The 19,119-nt window shown below is 42.5% G+C and overlaps 1 protein-coding gene across 20 annotated transcripts in view; it reads right to left on the reverse strand.

Annotated features, from left to right (window-relative positions):
* The window catches only part of SUPT3H (SPT3 homolog, SAGA and STAGA complex component), a 479,206-nt gene that overhangs the window by 272,984 nt on the left and 187,103 nt on the right, over nt 1-19,119 (reverse strand). The gene's annotated exons all lie outside the window — the stretch shown is intronic.

Consider the following 19,119-nt stretch of genomic DNA (forward strand, 5'->3'; position numbering starts at 1 on the left):
GGAGGAGAGGCATTAAAGCCTAATCTGGTGGAGATGAGGAGAAGTTTGCTGTGGGGTAGCTTCCCCTTCGAGCCCTTCCCCCTGTTCTGAAAAAGCTTTCTCCACCCCGTCTCAGGAGCTCTGGATAGCCAGACTGTAGGAGACCATCTGGTGGACTCTCTGAGAGACACTGGATGGCTGCAACATATGGAATGTGTATGCCAACCAAGGATTGCAATATGGCCATGCAGGGGTGGGGGGGGCATGGGCAGTGGGGTTACCCCAGGGGGCTGTATCACTATCGTGGGTCAGCTTGACGGAATTGACGAGGACCCTTATATTGTGACAGTGGGCCACAAAGAGGGGCCAGGGAATGACCTCCTCCTGGCCACTGTCAGACAGGTCACTGGGTATGGGTGGCACTGACTGGGGTATTGGTGGTACATGGCCCAGTGCTGAGAGCGACTCCGGATGCCGGAATGTGCTTGGTACCGGGGCCCCGGTACCGAGTAATGGGAATTGCAGTTCTTCCCCAACCTTCAGGTCTCCAGGGTACCGGAGCTCAAGCAGTACCATTGGCTCACTCAGTACTGCGGAGGAGTGTCCATGGTATGTTGTCAGTACCGATGGTTGAGAAGGTGAGAGCACCCTAAATGGAAGTTTTGTCGCACCTGATACTGAAAGTTTTCGCTGTGCTGCTCTTTTAGAGATAGTATGATAATTGCCTCTCTCCTTAGGGGACGGTACCACTGCCTCAGAGCCTGATCCCCTGGCTTCTCCAGGTGGTGCAGCAGAGTTCATAGGAGGTCCTTTTCTGGGTACCATGCTTCAGAGCTGCCGATGCCCTCAGTACTGAGGTGGCCACACTGGGGAACCCCTTTCGCTGGCCAATGACACAAAGCCCTTTTTTTCAAGTCTTTACGGGGGGAGTCTGCTGATTTTTTTCATGACTCTACCCCCCTTTGCCATTAAACCGTGTGCTGATATATATGGGTGCCCCAGCCTGTCAGCGAGCCATCTGTCATGATTACTATTGATGGGGGTTCCTGTTGGAATGGGATGCCCATGCATACATTTTCTGGTCTTGTCCACCAGTGTAGATTGTCCAGGACACAGGGAGGTACTGTAAGTCACTCGTGCAGGCTGTGTACGTATACCGAGCTCAACCAGCCCTGTAGGCAGTGCCTATTTAGTCTTGCATGTCGTACCACAAATGTTATGGCTGCCATGTGTCCTAGCAGCTGCAGAACAGTACGAGCCAGTATTTGGGGGTTGACTCTTACCTCTGAGATAAGGTTTGTCAGAGTTGTGAATCTGTTCAGGAGCAGGGATGCCTTGGCATCAAGATGTGCCCTGATGAAGTCCAGTTGTTGGACAAGGATTAGAGTGGATTTTTGTTAGTTTATCTGTAGCCGTAGATCCTTGAATAGTGTGACTGTCGTCTGGACTGTGTCCAGTACTTCTTGTTGAATTGGGTTTCGAGAAGATCATTATTCCCTGGTTGTATAGGTGTGCTGCTACAACCGCTAGGGTTTTGGAGAAAACTCTTGAGCAGGGTGTATGGTATTATGAAAATAAGCATCTTGGAGGTTGAGGGCTGAAAACCAGTCCCCCTTTTACAGCGTTGGAAGCATCATGCCCAATGTGACCATCTTGAACTTGAGTGCATATGAACATGTTGAGATTCCTGAGATCCAAGATAGATCTCCATCCCCCATTCTTCTTCTGGGTCAAGAAGTAGTGGGAGTAGAACTCCTTCCCCCTGTATTGCGAAGGTACTCATTCCACGGCACCTAGTTGTAGAATTTCTTGGTGTAACAGGTACTCGTGAGAGGGGTCCCTTAAAAAGGACAGGGTGGGGTAGGTGTCAGGAGGTAAAGGGGATGGTATATCCTGATCGTACAATCTCTAACATCAATTGGTCCATGGTTATTGACACCCAGATGTGGTGGAACGGACAAAGGTGATGACCAAAGCATGAAGATGGATCGGGTGAAAGCACTGCCAGGAGAGGGAGGTTGACCAGACCCTCGACCAAAACTTCAAAATTGTGGCTTGGATGGAGCCAATTGAGAAGTCGACAGTTGAGATTGAGGTGCTCTCTGTTGCTGCAAATGTTGATGTCGTCTTTGGTTCTCATATGGTCATTGCTGCTGTCAGTTAGAAGAGGAGTCTCTGAACCTCTGATAAGGTTGGTACCTCAACTTCGCAGGCAGGGTGTAGATCCCCAGAGTGTGCAGAGTGGCTTGAGAATCTTTCACTGAATGGAGCAACTCATCCGTCTCAGCTGAGAACAACTTCTCACAATCAAAAGGTAAGTCTTCAACCTTGGTTTGGAGTTATTTAGAAATGACCGAGGACTGTAAGCAAAGTCTGTAATGAGGGTCAATTCCCTGATTGCTTTGGTGCAGCAAGCACCTGCAAAATGTCCACATTTCACACATCCATTGCACCGTGTGCCTCTGACTAGACAAGCATCATCCCTTAGGATCTCACTTTTTCCACAGCTTGTGCATGTAGGCTGGAATTTGTCCCTCTTATCCTGGGGGTTCTCTCCTCGAGCCTCAAGGGTTTTATGAAAATGACTTACCATTCCAGTGTCTGTCTACAGTTCCTAAGCTAGTTTCAGATTTTTTTGTACACATTGCTGTCAGCTTCCCCATTTTTCGATTTGTATTATATAATATTTTTATCTCTGTTTTCATCTTCCCAACAGTCTGGTGATTCAAAGAACTGTTCTTTTACGATTGTGAAACTGTAGGGCTTTTGGTGATATCTAATAGAGCATTCTTAATTTCACATTATTGTTCATAATTTTATGTTTAAATTTCCCTCCCCCTCAATTTTGCTCATGACCATTTTCAGACTTTTTAAAGTACCAAGTATATATACATATATATAAATTACTGGTTGGGACTATATTCTTTTGCACTTGTGCTCTACCATCATTTAGACACCAAAAGTATGGGCTTATTTCTTAAAAGTTTGGCTCTGTGTATATAAGAAACTTTACAGCAATTGTGGTAACGTGTTGAAAGTCTAAATAACATTGTAAATGCTAAAGCAATACTGTTCTTAAATGAAAATATTTTATGCCATTAAAAAGGGTTTTAAAATAAAAATAGTTTCAGCCCCTAATGTTGCAAACATTTAGGCACATGCTTAACTTAAGAATATGAGGAGTCCCAATGAAGTCAATGCGAATATTCATGTAAGTAAAGTTATATGCTTACTTAAGTATTTGCAGGTTCAGGGCCTTAATTTTTAATAATGTTTGTTTTTTATCTATAGCAGTTTTGTAAAATTCAAATAAAATACTCCACCAGAAGTGGCATTATATATATTATCAGAACCATTCATTGGGTAGGGCAAATCGGTGCGACCGCTCTGGGCCCCCGCACTTTGGGGAGCCCCGCAGGCCAGTGCGATTGGCCAGCACAGTTGGTCCCAGAAGACACAGGCACAGGAACTAGGGGTGCAGGGGGTGCTGCTGCATGCCCGGGGTCCCAGCTACTGCCCCATGCGCCACTGAGGGGGGCTGATTTGTCCTGGGCCCCACATTCCCCTAGGGACAGCCCTGTATATTATATATAATATAATTTATAGTAGTTCATTATAAATTTTAACCTCAAGTTGCACTAACAAAAATTTTCAACTTAGTTTTACAAAGCCTCCACTTGATTTAAATCTTTTATTTAAAATCACTCTACCATGCATCATGGAAGAAATATTATTTTTTAGGGTAGAAGGGTAGAAAAATCATCAGTGATCAGAGTCCAGGACAAACCCTATGCGCAACTTAAGTTCCACTAGGACTTTCTTTTGAGGATACAAGTGGTACATAGTCGTTAAGTGGGTCCTGTTGACATGGGTGCATTTCACCCTAACTCCACTCACACAATACATACATATACATTTGCACTCAAACAATACATACACACAAAATATTTGTTTAAAAATTATTTTGTGCATCTATATTATATACACACACACATATATATAAATCCTGAGTTTTGAACCAGTGTCAACTGGCTCAAAATACTGAAATATAATCAAACAACAAGAAAGAGGCTTAGAAACTGTAAGATATAAAGAACATCACACATTTGTCATTTTCATTTCAACACAAATTAGTCTGTGTGTGTGTGTGTGTGTGCGCGTGTGTGTTTGTGTGTGTGCGCAATAATTTTAAACAAATATTTTCAAATATTCTTAGGGAGGCTTTGTTAAGATTAAAGAAAAGGAGTACTTGTGGCACCTTAGAGACTAACCAATTTATTTGAGCATGAGCTTTCATGAGCTACAGCTCACTTCATCGAGCTGTAGCTCACGAAAGCTCATGCTCAAATAAATTGGTTAGTCTCTAAGGTGCCACAAGTACTCCTTTTCTTTTTGCGAATACAGACTAACACGGCTGTTACTCTGAAATTTGTTAAGATTGATTACACCAAGTTTCTATGAGCCCCTTTAAAAACATTTTATATAATATATAAGATACAAAAGGCATTCTGAACTAATAATAGTATAGTAAGCAGCTCTTCCAAAATCTCAAATAATTTGTAAATTTTTTGTCTATTAGTAATACTTTGTCTGACCAACACCACATGTGCTAACCATATAAAAATGCCAAAAAGGAATAGTATCTGACAACATGAAACTCTTGAAATGTATCTCAAGTAATGTGACTTGACAAAGCTTTGGATTAATATCTGGCCATCGCAACATACTTTAATTCAGAACAAATTACATAAACATTACATAGTGTGTGACAAACACGTAAGAAATAAACCAGATGATGTCATTTATATTAATGTCATGCATGTTAATGGAATTACAGTATACCAAGTAACTCTCTATAGTGCTATTCCGACGTTACCTTTATGTCACTTCTGCTTATTTGAGATTACAAACTGGCTTAAGCTATCATTTTCACTTAATAAAAGAGTTAAATATCACCAACTGCATATACAACTAAAACAAATTGTTTCTGAAATAACAGACAACACTGACCCTAAAATCCTGAGTTTTGAACCAGTGTCAACTGGCTCAAAATACTGAAATATAATGAAACAACAAGAAAGATGCTTAGAAACTGTAAGATATAAAGAACATCACACATTTGTCATTTTCAGCTTAACACAAATTAGTCAAATTTAAAAGAAGAGAAAGAACACTGGCCATTGTAAACAGAGCTACACTGCAGGAAAAATAGATACAGCCATTGGAACTCCTATATTTAGATGAACAGTCATGAGTACCACCAGGGGAACTATCCTAAGGGAAATGCTGGGGTGACAGCAAACTTGGGACTCCAGTTTCTCAGCTGAGGACATTATTTTAAATAGTGTTAGGGTAGTGGGATGACACACCTGGAAAGAGGTCTGAAGGCCAACACAGAAGATTTGTATGGATTACTTTGGTGGTCTGGGGGAGGACCCATGAGATTAAAGTACAGTGTCAGATGCAGCATCATTTTTTAAATGACCAGAAAAAAAAAGTCATAGGTAGAAGGGGAATTGTTTTGTTAGAAGATTAGCCCTAACTAAATACAAGCTACCAAACAGGGCAGAGGAAGGGTGAAAGAATTAACCTTGGCTAGTAGAGCAGGTGAAGTTTCATAATTATTTTAAGTACAGATGGCTTCTTGGGCTTAACAGGAGTGGAGTAGGCATCATCCAAATGATCTCTAAGCACCACAAAGGCCTATGCTAGTGGGAAAAAAAAATCAGGGTGAAAGAAGAGAGAGAGAAGGGTCACTCTTCCTAAATGTTAGCCCTGATTTTACCTTCATTGAGTCTCCCTATTCCAAAGACTTTTAGTCCACTGAAGGCTGTGCCTCTCAGTCTGGTATATATATATATATATATACACACACACACACACACACACACACACATATATACACACACACACACACACACACACACACATATATATCTATATACACATATAGATAATAGAGAGACAAGGTGGGTGAGGTAATATCTTTTATTTGATCAACTTCTGTTGGTCTCCAGAGAGAAGCTTTTGAGTTTACACAAACTCATGCCTGTCTCTCTCGGCAATATAAGATGGTCCAATAAAAGATACTACTTGACTCCCCCTTGTCTCTTTAATATCCTGGGACCAACCTGGCTGCAATAACAGTGCATAAAATTAGATATAGCATTTTTTTCCATATTGTGACCATACGCTACAATGGAAAATTTTTCAGAACCTTATTTCCTAACTAGACAAAAAGAAAGGGAGTTAGTTATGCCCCCACCCACCATCTTGGTCCTCTTTCCAGCCCCTAAGTTGAGTATCCATGAGACAAATCAATCACTGCTTCATTCTCCAATAGCAAGTACAATATGTGTGGTAGATGTGTAAGGAGAGGTATTTTACTCCTCTAAACAATCAGGTGTTGGCTACTGCCAGGTGTAAAGATATCAGACTTGATGGAGTAATGTTATGAACCACGGTGGTAAATCCTATTTTCTCTTTATTTTAGAGCTTTTTATAGTTTATTGGCCAGATGAAAAACTGTCTCTCTGTTCTGTATTCAGATTTGACTCATATTTAGGTATGAATATAAATTAGGGTAGGCAGAAAAATGTATTGCTTACCTACATGTCTGCTAATTCTTACAAGTGAATTATATCTCAACAGGCAGCAAAGACCATTTACGGAGGTACTAACCATGGGCACTAATACCAAACTACCTCTGATTCTCTTCCCAGACAAGTCTGTCCAAAAGTAGTGAAGTTGAATACTCTTAAAATATTTAAAAATTTCAAGAGTTAAAGGATCTTCAAATTATAAACATCCTCACAGAAGGTGAGATTGATAATTAGATGCGCAGTGCAGACAGGCAAGAGCTCACGTTATAACATGGTTGGGCCCACCTATATTACACAACTCTTTTTAAACATCAGTGCAGTATTTTTATCTTATAGATGGGATTTTCTACCCTTAGAAAATAAGTCGCATTTGAAAGCACATTAACTCACATATTTTAGCTAACATGATTTCAAATATGATTTTATGATTAGCATAGACAGGGCAAGATATATTTAAAACCAGGTTAATTAGTTGTGGTGAACTGTAGGGGTTCAATATTTATACATCTTAGAGAAACTGCTCAGGAGACTGAACGAAGAGTCCAGAATTGCCCAAGTGTTTTAGAACTGGAAGCAAGCAAGAAGAAGTGGAGAAGTCATAGGTAGAAGGGGAATTGTTTTGTTAGAAGATTAGCCCTAATTAAATACAAGCTACCAAACAGGGCAGAGGAAGGGTGAAAGAATTAACCTTGGTTGGTAGAGCAGGTGAAGTTTTATAATTATTTTAAGTACAGATGGCTTCTTGGGCTTAACAGGAGTGGAGTAGGCATCATCCAAATGATCTCTAAGCACCACAAAGGCCTATGCTACTGGGAAAAAGAAATCAGGGTGAAAGAGGAGAGAGAAGGGTCACTCTTCCTAAACGTTAGCCCTGATTTTACCTTCATTGAATCTCCCTATTCCAAAGACTCTTAGTCCACTGAAGGCTGCGCCTCTCAGTCTAGTAAACAAGTATGCAGAGCTTCTGGGTGTTTAGCATACCTGACAGGTTTCAGAGTAACAGCCGTGTTAGTCTGTATTCGCAAAAAGAAAAGGAGTACTTGTGGCACCTTAGAGACTAACCAATTTATTTGAGCATGAGCTTTCGTGAGCTACAGCTCACTTCATCGGATGCATACCGTGGAACTGAGCATGAGCTTTCGTGAGCTACAGCTCACTTCATCGGATGCATACCGTGGAAACTGCAGCAGACTTTATATACATACAGAGATCATGAAACAATACCTCCTCCCACCCCACTGTCCTGCTGGTAATAGCTTATCTAAGGTGATCATCAAGTTGGGCCATTTCCAGCACAAATCCAGGTTCTCTCACCCTCCACCCCCCCCCCCCACAAACTCACTCTCCTGCTCGTAATAGCCCATCCAAAGTGACAACTCTCTACACAATGTGCATGATAATCAAGGTGGGCCATTTCCTGCACAAATCCAGGTTCTCTCACCCCCTCACCTCCCTCCAAAAAACACACACACACAAACTCACTATCCTGCTGGAAATAGCTCATCCAAAGTGACCACTCTCCCTACAATGTGCATGATAATCAAGGTGGGCCATTTCCAGCACAAATCCAGGTTTTCTCACCCCCCCACCACCATACACACACAAACTCACTCTCCTGCTGGCAATAGCTCATCCAAACTGACCACTCTCCAAGTTTAAATCCAAGTTTAACCAGAACGTCTGGGGGGGGGGGGGGAGGTAGGAAAAAACAAGGGGAAATAGGCTACCTTGCATAATGACTTAGCCACTCCCAGTCTCTATTTAAGCCTAAATTAATAGTATCCAATTTGCAAATGAATTCCAATTCAGCAGTTTCTCACTGGAGTCTGGATTTGAAGTTTTTTTGTTTTAAGATAGTGACCTTCATGTCTGTGATTGCGTGACCAGAGAGATTGAAGTGTTCTCCGACTGGTTTATGAATGTTATATTTCTTGACATCTGATTTGTGTCCATTTATTCTTTTACGTAGAGACTGTCCAGTTTGACCAATGTACATGGCAGAGGGGCATTGCTGGCACATGATGGCATATATCACATTGCTGGATGTGCAGGTGAACGAGCCTCTGATAGTGTGGCTGATGTTATTAGGCCCTGTGATGGTGTCCCCTGAATAGATATGTGGGCACAGTAGGCAACGGGCTTTGTTGCAAGGATAAGTTCCTGGGTTAGTGGTTATGTTGTGTGGTATGTGGTTGTTGGTGAGTATTTGCTTCAGGTTGCAGGGCTGTCTGTAGGCAAGGACTGGCCTGTCTCCCAAGATTTGTGAGAGTGTTGGGTCATCCTTTAGGATAGGTTGTAGATCCTTAATAATGCGTTGGAGGGGTTTTAGTTGGGGGCTGAAGGTGACGGCTAGTGGCGTTCTGTTATTTTCTTTGTTAGGCCTGTCCTGTAGTAGGTGACTTCTGGGAACTCTTCTGGCTCTATCAATCTGTTTCTTCACTTCCGCAGGTGGGTATTGTAGTTGTAAGAAAGCTTGACAGAGATCTTGTAGGTGTTTGTCTCTGTCTGAGGGGTTGGAGCAAATGCGGTTGTATCTTAGAGCTTGGCTGTAGATGATGGATCGTGTGGTGTGGTCAGGGTGAAAGCTGGAGGCATGTAGGTAGGAATAGCGGTCAGTAGGTTTCCGGTATAGGGTGGTGTTTATGTGACCATTATTTATTAGCACTGTAGTGTCCAGGAAGTGGATCTCTTGTGTGGACTGGACCAGGCTGAGGTTGATAGTGGGATGGAAGTTGTTGAAATCATGGTGGAATTCCTCAAGGGCTTCTTTTCCATGGGTCCAGATGATGAAGATGTCATCAATATAGTGCAAGTAGAGTAGGGGCTTTAGGGACGAGAGCTGAGGAAGCGTTGCTCTAAATCAGCCATAAAAATGTTGGCATACTGTGGGGCTATGCGGGTACCCATAGCAGTGCCGCTGATCTGAAGGTATACATTGTCCCCAAATGTAAAATAGTTATGGGTAAGGACAAAGTCACAAAGTTCAGCCACCAGGTTAGCCGTGACATTATCGGGGATAGTGTTCTTGATGGCTTGTAGTCCATCTTTGTGTGGAATGTTGGTGTAGAGGGCTTCTACATCCATAGTGGCCAGGATGGTGTTATCAGGAAGATCACCGATGGATTGAAGTTTCCTCAGGAAGTCAGTGGTGTCTCGAAGGTAGCTGGGAGTACTGGTAGCGTAGGGCCTGAGGAGGGAGTCTACATAGCCAGACAATCCTGCTGTCAGGGTGCCAATGCCTGAGATGATGGGGCGCCCAGGATTTCCAGGTTTATGGATCTTGGGTAGTAGATAGAATATCCCAGGTCGGGGTTCCAGGGGTGTGACTGTGCGGATTTGATCTTGTGCTTTTTCAGGAAGTTTCTTGAGCAAATGCTGTAGTTGCTTTTGGTAACTCTCAGTGGGATCATAGGGTAATGGCTTGTAGAAACTGGTGTTGGAGAGCTGCCAAGCAGCCTCTTGTTCATATTCCGACCTATTCATGATGACAACAGCAGCTCCTTTGTCAGCCTGTTTGATTATGATGTCAGAGTTGTTTCTGAGGCTGTGGATGGCATTGCGTTCCGCATGGCTGAGGTTATGGGGCAAGTGATGCTGCTTTTCCACAATTTCAGCCCGTGTACGTCGGCGGAAGCACTCTATGTAGAAGTCCAGTCTGCTGTTTCGACCTTCAGGAGGAGTCCACCTAGAATCCTTCTTTCTGTAGTGTTGGTAGGGAGACCTCTGTGGATTAGTATGTTGTTCAGAGGTATTTTGGAAATATTCCTTGAGTCGGAGACGTCGAAAATAGGATTCTAGGTCACCACAGAACTGTATCATGTTCGTGGGGGTGGAGGGGCAGAAGGAGAGGCCCCGAGATAGGACAGCTGCTTCTGCTGGGCTGAGAGTATAGTTGGATAGGTTAACAATATTGCTAGGTGGGTTGAGGGAACCATTGCTGTGGACCCTTGTAGCATGTAGTAGTTTAGAAAGTTTAGTGTCCTTTTTCTTTTGTAGAGAAGCAAAGTGTGCGTTGTAAATGGCTTGTCTAGTTTTAGTAAAATCCAGCCACGAGGAAGTTTGTGTGGAAGATTGGTTTTTTATGAGAGTATCCATTTTTGAGAGCTCATTCTTAATCTTTCCCTGTTTGCAGTAGAGGATGTTGATCAGGTGATTCCGCAGTTTCTTTGAGAGCGTGTGGCACAAGCTGTCAGCATAGTCTGTGTGGTATGTAGATTGTAATGGATTTTTTACCTTCAGTCCTTTTGGTATGATGTCCATCTGTTTGCATTTGGAAAGGAAGATGATGTCTGTCTGTATCTGTACAAGTTTTTTCATGCAGTTGATAGATTTCCACTCCATACGGCTAAATGCAGTGCCTTGCATAATGACAGATTTCAGAGTAACAGCCGTGTTAAACTGTATCCGCAAAAAGAAAAGGAGTACTTGTGGTACCTTAGAGACTAACCAATTTATTTGAGCATGAGCTTTCGTGAGCTACAGATCACTTCATCGGATGCATACCATGGAAACTGCAGCAGACTTTATATACACACAGAGATCATGGAGAGTGAGTTTGTGTGTGTGTGTGTGTGTGTGTGTGTGTGTGTGTGTGTGTCCCCGGGAAAAAGTGGGGGGGGGTGAGAAAGCCTGGATTTGTGCTGGACATGGCCCACCTTGATTACCACGCACATTGTAGGGAGAGTGGTCACTTTGGATGGGCTATTACCAGCAGGAGAGTGAGTTTGTGTGTGGGGGGGTGGAGGGTGAGAAAACCCGGATTTGTGCTGGAAAGGGCCCAACTTGATGATCACTTTAGATAAGCTATTACCAGCAGGACAGTGGGGTGGGAGGAGGTATTGTTTCATGATCTCTGTGTGTATATAAAGTCTGCTGCAGTTTCCACGGTATGCATCCGATGAAGTGAGCTGTAGCTCACGAAAGCTCATGCTCAAATAAATTGGTTAGTCTCTAAGGTGCCACAAGTACTCCTTTTCTTTTTAGGATACCTGAGAGGCCATCATGTATAATAGCTGAGAAGCTTAGCATGAGAAATTGAGAAGCCCTACTCAGGGAAGGTTGTGCAGTGTTGCCACAAGAGGAAAATGTGTTCGTTTTCCTCTGATATTCATTATAATTTATGAGTGCCTCAATACAGTGTGTCTGACAGTGTACAATATTTAAAAAAAGACTTAACTTGTTGAGCAAAGTTAGCACTAAAAGACATATCCACTATAAACAATATTTCATCCACATTATGAACTCCCTTTCCCCTTAAGCAAAACCCTGATGGTCAACAGATCTGAACTCAGATGGATTACTGGGGAGAAGCAAGCACCAGAGCGAAGTCATTGTTGAGAACACACATCCTCCAGATACTAAATCTATAGAGTGCCAGCCAAAATGCCCCATCTGATGTCCCCTTCCGTGGTAATCTCTTGACCCTCTCCATTTAATCAGCCATTCTTAATATCTATTAATCAGGCCACCAAATTGAAGACAGAATTGATCTAGGGAGGCACGTGTTTTGGGCTAATGGAATCTACATTGTTTAAGGTACAGGAAAAAACTGAGAAAACGAAGAAGAGCCGCTCTAGATTGGAACCGCTAAGCACTGAGGATGAGGTAGAGATTAAAGATAATCTAGGCATGGCCCAACACCTAAACAAATATTATGCCTCCGTTTTTAATAAGCCTAATGAAGAGCTTGGGGTAATGGCAGGATGGCTAATGGAAACGAGGGTATGGAGGTAGAAATTACCACATCCAAGGAGGAAATCAGACTCAACAGCTTAATGGGACTAAATCAGGGGACCTGGATAAATTCCATCCAAGAATATTAAAGGAACTGGCACATGAAATTGCAAGTTCAATAGCAAGGATTTTTAATGAATCTGCAAACTTGGGGGTCGTACCCTATGACTGGAGAATTGCTCACATAGCTCCTATTTTTAAGAAAGGGAAAAAATGCTCTGGGAAACTACAGACCTGTTAGTTTGACCTCATAGCATAAATTTGGAAAGAGAAAGTAGTTAAGGGCATAGAGGTTGACAGTAATTGGGATAAAATACAACATGGTTTTACAAAAGGTAGATCGTGCCAGACCAACCTGACTTCCTTCTTTGAGAAGATAACTGATTTTTTAGATAAAGGAAATGCAGTAAATGTAATCTACCTGGATTTCAGTATGGCATCTGATACAGTCTCACATGGGAAATTATTAGTTAAATTGGAGAAGATGGGGATTAATATAAGAACTGAAAGGTGGATAAAGAACTGGTTAAAGGGGAAACGACAATGAGTCATACTGACAGGTGAACTGTCAGGCTGGAGGGAGGTTACTAGTGAAAGTCCTCAAGGATGCGTCTTGGGACCAATCTTATTTAACATTTTTATTACTAACCTAGGCAAAAAAAAGTGGGAGTGTCCTAATAAAATCTGTGGACGACACAAATTGGGAGGTATTGCCAATATGGAGGAGGACTGGAATATTATACAAGAAGATCTGGATGACCTTGTAAACTGGAGTAATAGAAATGGGATAAAATTTAATAATGCAGAGTGCAAGGTCATGAACTGAGGGATTAACAACAAGAATTTTTGCTATAAACTGTGAACATATTAGTTGGAAGCAACAGAAGACGAGAAAGAGATGGCTGTATTCGTTGATCACAGGATGACTATGAGACGTTATTGTGATGCAGCAATAAAAAGCCTAACGTAGATCTATGACGCAAAGTATTTCCAGTAGAGACAGGGAAGTGTTAGTACCATTATACTGTCGTCATCATGAATAAGTTGGAACATGAACAAGAGGCTGCTAGGCAGCTCTCTAACTCCACATTCTACAGCCCATTATCCTCTGATCCCACTGAGGATTACCAAAAGAAACTACACCATCTGCTCAAGAAACTCCCTGAAAAAGCACAGGAACAGATCTGTGCAGACACATGCCTAGAACCCCAACCAGGGGTATTCTATCTGCTACCCAAGATCCATAAACCTGGGAATCCTGGACGCCCCATCATCTCAGGCATTGGCACCCTGACAGCAGGATTGTCTGGCTATATGGACTCTCTCCTCAGGCCCTAGGCTACCAGCACTCCCAGCTATCTTCAAGACACCACAGACTTCCTGAGGAAACTACAATCCATCGGTGATTTTCCAGAAAACACCCTCCTGGCCACTATGGATGTAGAAGCCCTCTACACCAACATTCCACACAAAGATGGACTACAAGCTATCAGGAACAGTATCCCCGATAATGTCATGGCAAACCTGGTGGCTGACATTTGTGACATTGTCCTCACCCACAACTATTTCACATTTGGGGACAATATACACCTTCAAGTCAGCAGCACTGCTATGGGTACCCGCGTGGCTCCACAGTATGCTAACATTTTTATGGCTGACTTAGAACAACGCTTCCTCAGCTCTCGTCCCCTAATGCCCCTGCTCTACTTGCATTACATCGATGACATCTTCATCATCTGGACCCATGGAAAAGAAGCCCTTGAGGAATTCCACCATGATTTCAACAATTTCCATCCCACCATCAACCTCAGCCTGGACCAGTCCACACAAGAGATCCACTTCCTGGACACTACGGTGCTAATAAGCGGTGGTCACATAAACACCACCCTATACCGGAAACCTACTGACCGCTATACTTACCTACATGCCTCCAGCTTTCATCCAGATCACATCACATGATACATTGTCTACAGCCAAGCTCTAAGATACAACCGCATTTGCTCCAACCCCTCAGACAGAGATAAACACCTACAAGATCTCTATCAAGCATTCTTACAACTACAATACCCACCTGCTGAAGTGAAGAAACAGACTGACAGAGCCAGAAGAATACCCAGAAGTCACCTACTCAAGGACAGGCCCAACAAAGAAAGTAATAGAACGCCTGCAGCCCCCAACTAAAACCTCTCCAACGCATCATCAAGGATCTACAACCTATTCTGAAGGACGATCCTTCATTCTCACAGATCTTAGGAGACAGGCCAGTCCTTGCTTACAGACAGCCCCCCAACCTGAAACAAATACTCACCAGCAACCACAAACCACACAACAAAAACACGAACCCAGGAATCTATCCTTGCAACAAAGCCTGATGCCAACTCTGTCCACATTTATTCAAGTGATACCACCATAGGACCTAATCACATTAGCCACACCATCAGGGGCTCGTTCACCTGCACATTTACCAATGTGATATATGCCATGTGCCAGCAATACCCCTCTGCCATGTACATTGACCAAACCGGACAGTCTCTACGCAAAACAATAAATGGACACAAATCTGACATCAGGAATCATAACATTCAAAAACCAGTAGGAGAATACTTCAACCTCGCTGGCCACTCAGTAAAAGATTTAAGGGTGGCAATTTTGCAACAGAAAAGCTTCAAAAACAGACTCCAAAGAGAAACTGCTGAGCTTGAATTAATATGCAAACTAGATACCATTAACTTGGGTTTGAACAGAGACTGGGAGTGGCTGAGTCATTACACATATTGAATTTATTTCACAGAAACATAGAATATCAGGGTTGGAAGGGACCTCAGGAGGTCATCTAGTCCAACTCCCTGCTCAAAGCAGGACCAATCCCCAATTAAATCATCCCAGCCAGGGCTTTGTCAAGCCTGACCTTAAAAACTTTTAAGGAAGGAGATTCTACCACCTCCCTAGGTAACGCATTCCTCTCGTGTAAGTGCTTCAGGATTGATTCCTTGAGGACCTGCTCCATGATTTTTCCGGGAACTGAGGTGAGGCTGACTGGCCTGTAGTTCCCAGGATCCTCCTCCTTCCCTTTTTTAAATATGGGCACTACATTAGCCTTTTTCCAGTCGTCCGGGACTTCCCCCGATCGCCATGAGTTTTCAAAGATAATGGCCAATGGCTCTGCAATCACAGCCACCAACTCCTTTAGCACTCTCGGATGCAACACATCCGGCCCCAAGGACTTGTGCACGTCCAGCTTTTCTAAATAGTCCTTAACCATTTCTTTCTCCACAGAGGGCTGGCCACCTACTCCCCATGCTGTGTTGCCCAGCGCAGCAGTCTGGGAGCTGACTTTGTTCGTGAAGACACAGGCAAAAAAAGCATTGAGTACATTAGCTTTTTCCACATCCTCTGTCAAGTGGTGCAATTTCCTTAAGTATCCTCACATCTTCTTGTCAACTGTCAAAATGGGCCATCTTGATTATCACTACAAAAGTTTTTTTCTCCTGCTGATAACAGCTCATCTTAACTAATTAGCCTCTCACAGTTTGTGTATATATATATATATATATATATATATATATATATATATCTCGTCTTACTATATGTTCCATTCTATGCATCCGATGAAGTGGGCTGTAGCCCACAAAAGCATATCCTCTAATAAATTTGTTACTCTCTAAGGTGCCACAAGTACTCCTGTTCTTTTTGCGGATACAGACTAACATGGCTGCTACTCTGAAACCTACCATATACAGAACACTGGTCTCACCTGGAATACTGTGTGCAATTCTGGTCTCCCATTTTTAAGATAGATAAATTCAAACTGCTATAGGTGCAGAGAAGGGCTACTACGATGAAGCAAGGAATGAAAAACCTATCTTATAAGAGGAGACTCAAAGAGTTTGACTTGTTTAGCCTAACCAATTGAAGGCTGAAGAGATATGACTGATCCCTATAAATACACCAGAGGGATAAATACCAGGGATCGAGGGAGACTTCAAGTTAAGTGTCAAGTGGACACAAGAGCAAATGGATACAAACTGTCCATCAACAAATTTAGGCTTCAAATTAAATGAAGGTTTCTAACCATCAGAGGATTGAAGTTCTGGAACAGCCTTCCAAGGGGAACAGTGGAGACAAAAACCCTAACTGGCTTCAAGACTGAGCTTGATAAAGTTATGGAGGGGATGGTATGATGGAACTGCCCACACTGGCATGTAGCCAATCAGCGATTGCTAGCAGCAAATATCTCCAATGGGCAGAGATGGGACACTAGATGGTGAGGGCTCTGAGTTACTACAGAGAATCCTTTCTGAGTTGCCCGACTACTGGGTCTTGCCCACATGCTCAGAGTCTAACTGATCGCCATATTTGGGGTCGGGAAGAAATTTCCCCCTGGGTCAGATTGGCAGAGACGTGGGGGGTTTAGCCTTCCTCTGCAGCATGAGGCATGGGCCACTTGCAGCTTGAAACTAGTGTAAAAGGTGGAGTCTCTGTAACTTGAAGTCTTCAAATCATGATTTGAGGACTTCAATAACTCAGCCAGAGGTTACGGTCTATTACAGTAGTGGATGGGTGAGGTCCTGTGGCCTATAATGTGCAGGAGGTCAGACTAGATGATCATGACAGTCCCTTCTGACCTTAAAATCTATGATTCTATGAGTTTAGATCAATCACTTGGTTTGTTGCCCAACAGTCTTCAATTTCACTCATTGATCATACTTCCTGAAGTGCAGTGTAAGCAAAATACTCATCAGGTTAGAGACTGAGTTTCTGTACCTGCAGTAATGTTTTGTTAAAACACAAGTTTGTGCAGAACAAAGCAAGACAGTATTATCTGGAAAAATGCTTTTCAAACAAATGGGGAAGTGAAAATGCAAAAAAGGAGCTGGGACTATCAAACACTATAATATAAACCAAGTCTATTCTATACTGATAACAACAAACCAATTACTGCACATAGAGAACAAAAGACTGATATTCTTCCTCTATTCATTCTTTCCCACAATGTGCAACTACCAGACGTCTGTCATGAGTCACGTACCTCAAAACCTCAGTTGCAAATGTTAGTGGCTGCTTTCTCTTCATTTTCCTATTAAGACATATGTGTGTGTGCACACACACACACACACTTCTTTTCCAGTGTTCAATTATCAGGGCTTAAAAATCAAATGCAAAGATCATGGGTAAGTAGAAATCTTTTCCATGCAAGCACCATCCACTTGTGCAAAATTTAAACTTTAAAGAACAAAAAAGGTAAAAATGTCTAACCCTTAAAATGGCAAAAATAATCCATCAATTGTGTACCGAATATCTGATATAATACTTTCTTAACTCTCAGACATCACCAGATTCACTGCTACTATTTGTCATATGTCACTAACAAATATTTGACCAGCCCTAGGAGTAAGTTAGTTTTTAAAAACTTCAAAAAGTAGAAAGGTCTCAACATGCTATAATTAAATCAGTATTCAAATATGAAATAGGAGTTTTATGCCCTTAAATTCCAGGGCATGCAGTCCCCCACCCCACCATGATTAGTAAGGATCACTGAAGTTTTTATAAAAGTGCGCGTGAGTGTGTGTATATATTACATTTTATATCAATAAGCAGACAGGCAGAAACACACAAATCTACTTAAGTATACCATATATGTTATATCTTATATGTAATTATCTAGAAGTGCTGAAAATTATGAGCTGTTATCAGTTAAAGCAATTTTTTTAAAATAAGTCGTTTTTGGTTAATGTTGTTGCAATGTAAATGATGACACAGAAGTTGTTACAGGTGATGTTATAACATATCTCAAAGCTCACAAAATAATGCTGATTACTACTGTATGAAGTATGAATGGTATAGTTTAATATAAATAAAATAATAATAGAGGCAAGGGTTCTCAAACATTTTTTGGCCAAGTGAAGCCACTCGATGGAAATTTTCAGTGTGTCTGTTTGGATGTAATGTAGTAACTTTTGAACACCAAAACCAATCAATCACATTCAAAATTTCAGGGAATGTTCGAGGCATCACTGGACAGAACCCTACTGATCTTTGGGAAAATCGGAAAACGGGAAGGAGTGAAATGGGGGACACATGGAGACTCCAGCATCTGGTTTGCAGATCCAACATCTTCAACAATCTCTGTAACTGTCTACAGATCAAAGAACCAATTGATGACAGTCATTAACACTACAGAGCATAACAATATCCACCACCAATCACATTTCTGCCCATCCTCCTGATAGATCTTAACATGTTGACACTCAGAATGATTAATCTCTCAGCCAACAGAAAAATAATGAGGTGGGGGGAATGGGGCACATGGTGAAAAGCAGGACACAGAGAGTCCCTGTAATGGGGGCCATGAAAGGAAAGGGGTCAAGAGAGAATGAGGAATGGGAGTACAGAACCCTGGCAGGGGGAAATTGTGAAATTCTGGTATGGGGGACACAGAGAACCCCATACATGGAGGGGACACATAGCCCCTGGCACAGGGAAAGGGGGGCATGGTGTGGAAAGGAGAGAACAAGGGTCACAAAGAGCCCCTGGCATGGGCCGGGGGAACGAATGGCAACTCTCAGTACTCTTGGCACAAAGGAGGGAGTAGGAGGGTTGCAGACAGTCCCTGAAATAAAGGGGGATGGGAAAGTAGCATGGGGGCAGGGCACGGAGGAACACAAAGAGCCCCTACTGATGTGTGTAACAGCCCCCTCAAACACCCAGATTGTATATAGACCTGTTTGAGGATTTTTGTCATTGTCAGCTGAATATGCTTTAATATGATCCTTAACTAACAATCCAGAGGAAAAAGGCATTGGAG

This window comes from Eretmochelys imbricata, chromosome 3 (assembly GCF_965152235.1).
Source record: "Eretmochelys imbricata isolate rEreImb1 chromosome 3, rEreImb1.hap1, whole genome shotgun sequence".
Classification (NCBI taxonomy): domain Eukaryota; kingdom Metazoa; phylum Chordata; order Testudines; family Cheloniidae; genus Eretmochelys; species Eretmochelys imbricata.